The sequence below is a fragment of the Oncorhynchus keta genome, unplaced genomic scaffold, assembly GCF_023373465.1.
Source record: "Oncorhynchus keta strain PuntledgeMale-10-30-2019 unplaced genomic scaffold, Oket_V2 Un_contig_1659_pilon_pilon, whole genome shotgun sequence".
In the NCBI taxonomy this organism is placed as follows: domain Eukaryota; kingdom Metazoa; phylum Chordata; class Actinopteri; order Salmoniformes; family Salmonidae; genus Oncorhynchus; species Oncorhynchus keta.
The window spans coordinates 90,001-101,187 of NW_026280004.1; positions in this window are offsets into that span (position 1 = coordinate 90,001).

Here is an 11,187-nt window from a genome sequence, read left to right on the forward strand (position 1 = left end):
CCTATACAACTCCAACTCCTATACAACTCCAACTCTTATACAACTCCAACTCTTATACAACTCCAACTCTTATACAACTCCTATACACCTCCTATACAACTCCAACTCCTATACAACTCCAACTCCTATACAACTCCAACTCTTATACAACTCCAACTCTTATACAACTCCTATACACCTCCTATACAACTCCAACTCCTATACAACTCCAACTCCTATACAACTCCAACTCCTATACAACTCCAACTCTTATACAACTCCAACTCCTATACAAGCTGGAGTTTAAACCAGTTCTGATAAACACACACCTCTAAAGAAGACAATAGTGAGACCACTAACTTTACAAAGAGGGAACTGTCTACCCCCCTCCCTCATCAACTGGTGTTTATTGTTCTGCTGGAGGTTAAATTGGACCCCTCCCTTCCTGCCTCCGGGGACCACCCTCCAGGCCTTTGACTGGGGCTCAGGGGTTTGACCTGTTGACCCCTGACCTGGGGGGTGGGGGGGTATGTAATAATAATAATAACTTAGTGGTAGTTCATATCTGGTGAGATGGATCGGCCAATCATCTTCGGGAAGAGAGAGAAGAGAGGGGAGAGAGAGAAAAGAGGGGAGAGAGAGAAGAGAGGGGAGAGCGAGAAGAGAGGGGAGAGAGAGAAGAGAGGGGAGAGAGAGAAGAGTGGGGAGAGAGAGAAGAGGGGAGAGAGAGAAGAGAGGAGAGAGAGAGAGAGAGGGGAGAGAGAAGAGAGGGGAGAGAGAGAAGAGAGGGGAGAGAGAAGAGAGGGAGAGAGAGAAGAGAGGGGAGAGAGAGAAGAGAGGGGAGAGAGAGAAGAGAGGGAGAGAGAGAAGAGGGGAGAGAGAGAAGAGAGGGAGAGAGAGAAGAGGGGGAGAGAGAGAAGAGGGGAGAGAGAGAAGAGAGAGAGAGAAGAGAGGGAGAGAAGAGAGGGGAGAGAGAGAAGAGAGGGGAGAGAGAGAAGAGGGAGAGAGAGAGAGGGAGAGAGAGAAGAGAGGGGAGAGAGAGAGAGGGAGAGAGAGAAGAGAGGGGAGAGAGAAGAGAGGGGAGAGAGAGAAGAGAGGGGAGAGAGAAGAGAGGGGAGAGAGAAGAGAGGGAGAGAGAGAAGAGGGAAGAGAGAGAAGAGAAGAGAGAGAGAAGAGAGGGAGAGAGAGAAGAGAGGGGAGAGAGAGAAGAGAGGGGAGAGAGAGAAGAGGGGAGAGAGAGAAGAGAGGGAGAGAGAGAAGAGAGGGGAGAGAGAGAAGAGGGGAGAGAGAAGAGAGGGGGAGAGAGAGAAGAGAGGGGAGAGAGAGAAGAGTGGGGAGAGAGAGAAGAGGGGAGAGAGAGAAGAGAGGGGAGAGAGAAGAGAGAGAGAGAAGAGAGGGGAGAGAGAGAAGAGAGGGGAGAGAGAGAAGAGAGGGGGAGAGAGAAGAGAGGGGAGAGAGAGAAGAGAGGGGAGAGAGAAGAGGGGAGAGAGAGAAGAGAGGGGAGAGAGAAGAGAGGGGAGAGAAGAGAAGAGAGAGAGAGAAGAGGGAGGAGGAGAGAGAGAGAGAAGAGGGAGAGAGAGAAGAGAGAGAGAGAGAGAGGGGAGAGAGAGAAGAGAGGGAGAGAGAGAAGAGAGGGGAGAGAGAGAAGAGAGGGGAGAGAGAGAAGAGAGGGAGAGAGAAGAGAGGGGAGAGAGAGAAGAGAGGGGAGAGAGAGAAGAGAGGGAGAGAGAGAAGAGAGGGGAGAGAGAAGAGAGAGGAGGAGAGAAGAGAGGGGAGAGAGAGAAGGAGGGAGAGAGAGAAGAGAGGGGAGAGAGAGAAGAGAGGGGAGAGAGAAGAGAGGGAGAGGAGAGAATAGAGGAGAGAGAGAAGAGAGGGGAGAGAGAGAAGAGAAGAGAGAGAATAGAGGGGAGAGAGAAGAGAGGTAGAGAGAGAGAAGAGAGGGAGAGAGAGAAGAGAGGGAGAGAGAGAGAAGAGAGGGAGAGAGAAGAAGAGAGGAAGAGGGAAGAGAGAGAAGAGAGGGGAGAGAGAAGGAGGGGAGAGAGAAGAGAGGGGAGAGAGAGGGGAGAGAGAGAAGAGAGGGGAGAGAGAGAAGAGAGAGGAGAGAGAGTTGACAGTATTTAAGAAATCCGGGTCAGTTGCACTTTGAAGTGAGATCTCCATGTGATGTATGTTTCTCTCCTGTTTTAGGACCTCTGTAACAGCATCATCACAATGAGAAGAGAGTGGTGATAGGACCTCTGTAACAGCATCATCACAATGATGAGAGAGTGGTGATATGACCTCTGTAACAGCATCACAATGATGAGAGAGTGGTGATAGGACCTCTGTAACAGCATCACAATGATGAGAGAGTGGTGATAGGACCTCTGTAACAACAGCATCAAAATGATAAGAGAGTGGTGATAGGACCTCTGTAACAGCATCACCACAATGAGAAGAGAGTGGTGATAGGACCTCTATAACAGCATCACCACAATGAGAAGAGAGTGGTGATGGGACCTCTGTAACAGCATCATCACAATGATGAGAGAGTGGTGATAGGACTTCTATTACAGCATCACCACAATGATGAGAGAGTGGTGATAGGACTTCTATTACAGCATCACCACAATGATGAGAGAGTGGTGATAGGACCTCTGTAACAGCATCACCATGATGAGAGAGTGGTGATAGGACCTCTGAAACAGCATCACCACAATGATGAGAGAGTGGTGATAGGACCTCTGTAACAGCATCACCACAATGAGGAGAGAGTGGTGATAGGACCTCTGTAACAGCATCACCATGATGAGAGAGTGGTGATAGGACCTCTGTAACAGCATCACCACAATGATGAGAGAGTGGTGATAGGACCTCTGTAACAGCATCACCACAATGAGGAGAGAGTGGTGATAGGACCTCTGTAACAGCATCACCATGATGAGAGAGTGGTGATAGGACCTCTGTAACAGCATCACCACAATGATGAGAGAGTGGTGATGGGACCTCTTGTAACAGCATCACAATGATGAGAAGAGAGTGGTGATAGGACCTCTGTAACAGCAGCATCACAATGAGAAGAGAGTGGTGATAGGACCTCTGTAACAGCATCATCACAATGAGAAGAGAGTGGTGATAGGACCTCTTGTAACAGCATCATCACAATGATGAGAAGAGAGTGGTGATAGGACCTCTGTAACAGCATCATCACAATGATAAGAGAGTGGTGATAGGACCTCTGTAACAGCATCACCACAATGAGGAGAGAGTGGTGATAGGACCTCTGTAACAGCATCACCATGATGATGAGAGAGTGGTGATAGGACCTCTTGTAACAGCATCACAATGATGAGAAGAGAGTGGTGATAGGACCTCTATAACAGCATCACCACAATGAGAAGACAGTGGTGATAGGACCTCTGTAACAGCATCATCATCACAATGAGAAGAGAGTGGTGATAGGACCTCTGTAACAGCATCATCATCACAATGATAAGAGAGTGGTGATAGGACCTCTATAGCAGCATCATCACCATGAGAAGAGAGTGGTGATAGGACCTCTATAGCAGCATCATCACAATGAGAAGAGAGTGGTGATACTGTAACAGCATCATCACCATGAGAAGAGAGTGGTGATAGGACCTCTATAGCAGCATCATCACCATGAGAAGAGAGTGGTGATAGGACCTCTATAGCAGCAGTAAGTCACTCAACCACTTTTACTGTTTCTTAGCTAATCAGAGAGTAGCTCTTCTCTGATCTGTTTTTAACATCTTTGTTCTGGACCAGCCAATCGGTGACAGATTAACAACCCTGGACAACCAATCAGTTGCAAATAGAAAACGATCGCAGCCAACTAGGACTCTTCCAGGTCTGTGTCTGCAGAGGGACTTTTAAACTGCCATTACGCCGTTATTTCACAGGATGAGATTCAGTTTAATGGAAGGAAAAATAGCTTGTCCAGCGGCTGGCTCTGCTTGACTGTTCAGGGTTAGTGACTGGCTCTGCTTGACTGTTCAGGGTTAGTGACTGGCTCTGCTTGACTGTTCAGGGTTAGTGACTGGCTCTGCTTGACTGTTCAGGGTTAGTGACTGGCTCTGCTTGACTGTTCAGGGTTAGTGACTGGCTCTGCTTGACTGTTCAGGGTTAGTGACTGGCTCTGCTTGACTGTTCAGGGTTAGTGACTGGCTCTGCTTGACTGTTCAGGGTTAGTGACTGGCTCTGCTTGACTGTTCAGGGTTAGTGACTGGCTCTGCTTGACTGTTCAGGGTTAGTGACTGGCTCTGCTTGACTGTTCAGGGTTAGTGACTGGCTCTGCTTGACTGTTCAGGGTTAGTGACTGGCTCTGCTTGACTGTTCAGGGTTAGTGACTGGCTCTGCTTGACTGTTCAGGGTTAGTGACTGGCTCTGCTTGACTGTTCAGGGTTAGTGACTGGCTCTGCTTGACTGTTCAGGGTTAGTGACTGGCTCTGCTTGACTGTTCAGGGTTAGTGACTGGCTCTGCTTGACTGTTCAGGGTTAGTGACTGGCTCTGCTTGACTGTTCAGGGTTAGTGACTGGCTCTGCTTGACTGTTCAGGGTTAGTGACTGGCTCTGCTTGACTGTTCAGGGTTAGTGACTGGCTCTGCTTGACTGTTCAGGGTTAGTGGCTGGCTGGGCAGTGGTGGATGTGTTAGTGACTGGCTGGGCTTGACTGTTCAGGGTTAGTGGCTGGCTGGGCAGTGGTGGTTGTTAGTGACTGGGTGGGCAGTGGTGGTTGTGTTAGTGGCTGGCTGGGCAGTGGTGGTTGTGTTAGTGGCTGGCTGGGCAGTGGTGGTTGTGTTAGTGGCTGGCTGGGCAGTGGTGGTTGTGTTAGTGGCTGGCTGGGCAGTGGTGGTTGTGTTAGTGGCTGGCTGGGCAGTGGTGGTTGTGTTAGTGGCTGGCTGGGCAGTGGTGGTTGTGTTAGTGGCTGGCTGGGCAGTGGTGGTTGTATTAGTGACTGGGTGGGCAGTGGTGGTTGTGTTAGTGGCTGGCTGGGCAGTGGTGGTTGTGTTAGTGGCTGGCTGGGCAGTGGTGGTTGGTTAGTGACTGGCTGGGCAGTGGTGGTTGTGTTAGTGGCTGGCTGGGCAGTGGTGGTTGTGTTAGTGGCTGGCTGGGCAGTGGTGGTGTGTTAGTGGCTGGCTGGGCAGTGGTGGTTGTGTTAGTGGCTGGCTGGGCAGTGGTGCGTGATAGTGCAGCCCAGGGCCTGTGTCATCCAAAGGGCTGTTTGACAACTTCCAGCTGGTAGAGGGCTGGCTGGGGGCAGGTTGTAGTGAGGGCTGGCTGGGGGCAGGTTGTAGTGAGGGCTGGCTGGGGGCAGGTTGTATTGAGGGCTGGCTGGGGGCAGGTTGTAGTGAGGGCTGGGGCAGGTTGTGTGAGGGCTGGGGGCAGGTTGTAGTGAGGGCTGGGGGCAGGTTGTTGTGAGGGCTGGGGGCAGGTTGTAGTGAGGGCTGGCAGGTTGTGGAGGGCTGGGGGCAGGTTGTAGTGAGGGCTGGCTGGGGACAGGTTGTAGTGAGGGCTGGCTGGGGGCAGGTTGTAGTGAGGGCTGGGGACAGGTTGTAGTGAGGGCTGGGGGCAGGTTGTAGTGAGGCCTGGCTGGGGACAGGTTGTAGTGAGGGCTGGGGACAGGTTGTAGTGAGGGCTGGCTGGAGGCAGGTTGTAGTGAGGGCTGGCTGGGGGAAGGTTGTATTGAGGGCTGGCTGGGGGCAGGTTGTAGTGAGGGCTGGGGGCAGGTTGTAGTGAGGGCTGGCTGGAGGCAGGTTGTAGTGAGGGCTGGCTGGGGGCAGGTTGTAGTGAGGGCTGGCTGGGGGCAGGTTGTAGTGAGGGCTGGGGGCAGGTTGTAGTGAGGGCTGGCTGGGGGCAGGTTGTAGTGAGGGCTGGCTGGGGGCAGGTTGTAGTGAGGCCTGGCTGGGGGCAGGTTGTAGTGAGGGCTGGCTGGGGGCAGGTTGTAGTGAGGGCTGGCTGGGGGCAGGTTGTAGTGAGGGCTGGCTGGGGGCAGGTTGTAGTGAGGGCTGGCTGGGGGCAGGTTGTAGTGAGGGCTGGGGGCAGGTTGTAGTGAGGGCTGGGGGCAGGTTGTATTGAGGGCTGGCTGGGGGCAGGTTGTATTGAGGGCTGGCTGGGGGCAGGTTGTATTGAGGGCTGGCTGGGGGCAGGTTGTAGTGAGGGCTGGCTGGGGGCAGGTTGTAGTGAGGGCTGGCTGGGGGCAGGTTGTATTGAGGGCTGGCTGGGGGCAGGTTGTAGTGAGGGCTGGCTGGGGCAGGTTGTAGTGAGGGCTGGCTGGGGGCAGGTTGTAGTGAGGGCTGGCTGGGGGCAGGTTGTAGTGAGGGCTGGCTGGGGGCAGGTTGTAGTGAGGGCTGGCTGGGGGCAGGTTGTATTGAGGGCTGGCTGGGGGCAGGTTGTAGTGAGGGCTGGCTGGGGGCAGGTTGTATTGAGGGCTGGCAGGTTGTGGGGCTGGGGGCAGGTTGTAGTGAGGGCTGGCTGGGGGCAGGTTGTAGTGAGGGCTGGGGGCAGGTTGTAGTGAGGGCTGGCTGGGGGCAGGTTGTAGTGAGGGCTGGCTGGGGGCAGGTTGTAGTGAGGGCTGGCTGGGGGCAGGTTGTAGTGAGGGCTGGCTGGAGGCAGGTTGTAGTGAGGGCTGGCTGGGGGCGGGTTGTAGGGAGGGCTGGCGGGGGGCAGGTGGTAGTGAGGGCTGGCGGGGGGCAGGGTGTAGGGAGGTCTGGGGGCAGGTTGTAGTGAGGGCTGGCTGGGGACAGGTTGTAGTGAGGGCTGGCTGGGGGCAGGTTGTAGTGAGGGCTGGCTGGGGGCAGGTTGTAGTGAGGGCTGGGGGCAGGTTGTAGTGAGGGCTGGCTGGGGACAGGTTGTAGTGAGGGCTGGCTGGGGACAGGTTGTAGTGAGGGCTGGCTGGGGGCAGGTTGTAGTGAGGGCTGGGGGCTGAGGGCTGGCTGGGGGCAGGTTGTAGTGAGGGCTGGCTGGAGGCAGGTTGTAGTGAGGGCTGGCTGGGGGCAGGTTGTAGTGAGGGCTGGGGGCAGGTTGTAGTGAGGGCTGGCTGGGGGCAGGTTGTAGTGAGGGCTGGCTGGGGGCAGGTTGTAGTGAGGGCTGGCTGGGGACAGGTTGTAGTGAGGGCTGGCTGGGGGCAGGTTGTAGTGAGGGCTGGCTGGGGGCAGGTTGTAGTGAGGGCTGGTTGGGGGCAGGTTGTAGTGAGGGCTGGCTGGGGGCAGGTTGTAGTGAGGGCTGGTTGGGGGCAGGTTGTAGTGAGGGCTGGCTGGGGGCAGGTTGTAGTGAGGGCTGGTTGGGGGCAGGTTGTAGTGAGGGCTGGCTGGGGGCAGGTTGTAGTGAGGGCTGGCTGGGGGCAGGTTGTAGTGAGGGCTGGCTGGGGGCAGGTTGTAGTGAGGGCTGGCTGGGGGCAGGTTGTAGTGAGGGCTGGCTGGGGGCAGGTTGTAGTGAGGGCTGGCTGGGGGCAGGTTGTAGTGAGGGCTGGGGACAGGTTGTAGTGAGGGCTGGCTGGGGGCAGGTTGTAGTGAGGGCTGGCTGGGGACAGGTTGTAGTGAGGGCTGGCTGGGGGCAGGTTGTAGTGAGGGTGGGGCAGGTTGTAGTGAGGGCTGGCTGGGGGCAGGTTGTAGTGAGGGCTGGGGGCAGGTTGTAGTGAGGGCTGGCTGGGGGCAGGTTGTAGTGAGGGCTGGGGGCAGGTTGTAGTGAGGGCTGGCTGGGGGCAGGTTGTAGTGAGGGCTGGCTGGGGGCAGGTTGTAGTGAGGGCTGGCTGGGGGCAGGTTGTAGTGAGGGCTGGCTGGGGGCAGGTTGTAGTGAGGGCTGGCTGGGGGCAGGTTGTAGTGAGGGCTGGCTGGGGGCAGGTTGTAGTGAGGGCTGGCTGGGGGCAGGTTGTAGTGAGGGCTGGCCAGTTCATCCACAGATCTCTTGGGGAAGGTTACATGTAGAGCAAATGCTGAGTGTGACTTCACTTATTGCCTTGTTCCATCACTCTTGTTCCATCACTCTTTCTCCCATCTCTCTTGTTCCATCACTCTTTCTCCATCACTCTTTCTCCATCTCTCTTGTTCCATCACTCTTTCTCCATCACTCTTTCTCCATCACTCTTGTTCCATCACTCTTTCTCCATCACTCTTGTTCCATCACTCTTTCTCCATCACTCTTTCTCCATCACTCTTTCTCCATCACTCTTGCTCCATCTCTCTTGTTCCATCACTCTTTCTCCATCTCTCTTGTTCCATCTCTCTTGTTCCATCACTCTTTCTCCATCACTCTTTCTCCATCTCTCTTGTTCCATCACTCTTTCTCCATCTCTCTTGTTCCATCACTCTTTCTCCATCTCTCTTGTTCCATCACTCTTTCTCCATCTCTCTTGTTCCATCACTCTTGTTCCATCACTCTTGTTCCATCACTCTTGTTCCATCTCTCTTGTTCCATCACTCTTTCTCCATCTTGTTCCATCACTCTTGTTCCATCATTTGAATGTCGGCTCCTGTGTTTCTGGGAATCGTGTTTCCATCATCAGGAGTGTGTACCACTAGAGACTTGAGGTGAGCAGAATCAACAACCTCTGTATCATTAAGACAGTTACTATGGGAGAAGGTGTTAAAAACCCCATGTTCACTGTTAGCCGTTGTGATGTAAACGCCAGATGAAAAGTAACGGTGTCCTGGAGACCCCAAGTCAGAGCAGTTCCGCTGAACAGGCAGTTAACCCACTGTTCCCAGGCCGTCATTGAAAATAAGAATTTGTTCCTAACTGACTTGCCTAGTTAAATAAAGGTAAAATAAATATTTAAAAAAAAGACTGATATCAGTAGATTAATGACACAGCTATCACTGATATCAGACTATAGATTAATGACACAGATTAATGACACAGATATCAAACTATAGATTCATGTCACAGATTATAGATTAATGTCACAGATATCAGAATATAGATTAATGTCACTGATATCAGATTGTAGATTAATGTCACAGATTATAGATTAATGTCACTGATGTCATACTATAGATTAATGTCACTGATATCAGACTATAGATTAATGTCACTGATATCAGATTATAGATTAATGTCACTGATATCAGATATAGATTAATGTCACAGATATTGACTATAGATTAATGTCACTGATATCAGACTATAGATTAATGTCACTGATATCAGACTATAGATTAATGTCACTGATATCAGACTATAGATTAATGTCACTGATATCAGACTATAGATTAATGTCACTGATATCAGATTAAAATAACTGATATCAGACTATAGATTAAAAATAACTGATATCAGATTATAGATTAAAATCACTGATATCAGATATAGATTAGTGTCACTGATATCAGATTATAGATTAATGTCACTGATATCAGACTATAGATTAATGTCACTGATATCAGACTATAGATTAAAATCACTGATATCAGACTATAGATTAATGTCACTGATATCAGACTGATATATACAGATTAATGTCACTGATATCAGACTATAGATTAATTTCACTGATATCATACCATAGATATGTCACTGATATCAGACTATAGATTAAAATAACTGATATCTATAGATTAAAATAACTGATATCATACAGATTAATGTCACTGATACAGACTATAGATTAATTTCACTGATCATTAGATTAATGTCACGGATATCAGTGGCACCTCACTGACCAGACCTGTTCCTGATTATGATACACTAACACACAGTATGTACCAGAATCCAAACAGAATGTACTTTTGCTCAGGGAATTGTTTGCATTGTGTATTTCGAATCAGGGCAAGTTGTGTTTGAGTAAAGCAAGGAGACCGTTACAATCCAGAATCATTACAATGCCGACGTCACAACTTCTTACACTTGGAGGGTACTTCCTTCTATTCTAAGTGCTTTGCTCACGATTGCTTGTTTCAAACTTTTATTTCGTCCCGTATTGTGACAGAAAACTTCAATGGCTTAACAATGTCGGCTAAAGCTAAATGACTAAAGCTAAAGTTTCATCATTGCAGTTCATTGACTCTCTACTGTCTACGTCTGTCTGTGAGGTTTGAGGTTGTTGCTGTCTCACAAACAGGAGAGTGATTGATGGTAGTCGTGTAGCAGCCCCGCGGCTGTATCACTGCCTGTCTGGTTCAGTTGCTTTAGCCATCTGCGTCACTTAGTGATGACATCATCAAAATGACATTGAAGGGTCTGGGTTCACGTCCTGGTGTCATGGATTAGACGTAATATAGTACATGTAAATCCAGGGGAAAACTCAAATTAGTATGATATGATATGTTTGGTATAAGACAGATGGTTACTTAACGCAAAAAAACAAAGGTAATGTTATTGGTTGGGGTGGATGGGTAAGCATTATTATTATCTGAACGTTTGAACATCTTGGCCATGTTCTGTTATCATCTCCACCCGGCACAGCCAGAAGAGGACTGGCCACCCCTAATAGCCTGGTTCCTCTCTAGGTTTTTTCCTAGATTCCTGCCTTATTAGGGAGTGTTTCCTAGCCACCGTGCATCTGCATTGCTTGCTGTTTGGGGTTTTAGGCTGGGTTTCTGTACAGCACTTTAAGATATCAGCTGATGTAAAAGGGCTTTATGAATACATTTGATTGATGGATATAACGCGAACATCTAGCAACCCAAAGTTTGTGAGTTCGAATCTCATCAAGGACAACTTTAGCTAATTAGCAATCTTTCAACTACTTGCTATTTTTAGCTACTTTGCATCTACTTAGCATGTTAGCTCACGCAAATTGTAATTCATAACATACCATACTAAATGGATTGTCTCGGGATTTACGTATAGAATAATATGAAATGCTCTGAGACCAGGTTGCAGCGGGTTCAATGGAGTCTTTTATGGCTGGAACTTCCCTAATGGAGATGACATCATCTGGGGGAGAACACACACACACACACACACACACACACACACACACACACACACACACACACACACACACACACACACACACACACACACACACACACACACACACACACACACACACACACACACACACCCTCCTGCCCTCTCCACCACCCCTCTCAATCTGTCTTCCAGACTGACTGTCTCCATCTCCCCGAGAGGAGATGGAGACACGCCTCAGATAGAGTTTACCCGTCAAAACCCAGAGCACACGTGTCATAACCCAGGGATGCACAAGTCATTATGTAGTATGAGAGAAAATGCTGATTGAAGGGACATTCTCAAAATGGAAAGGGT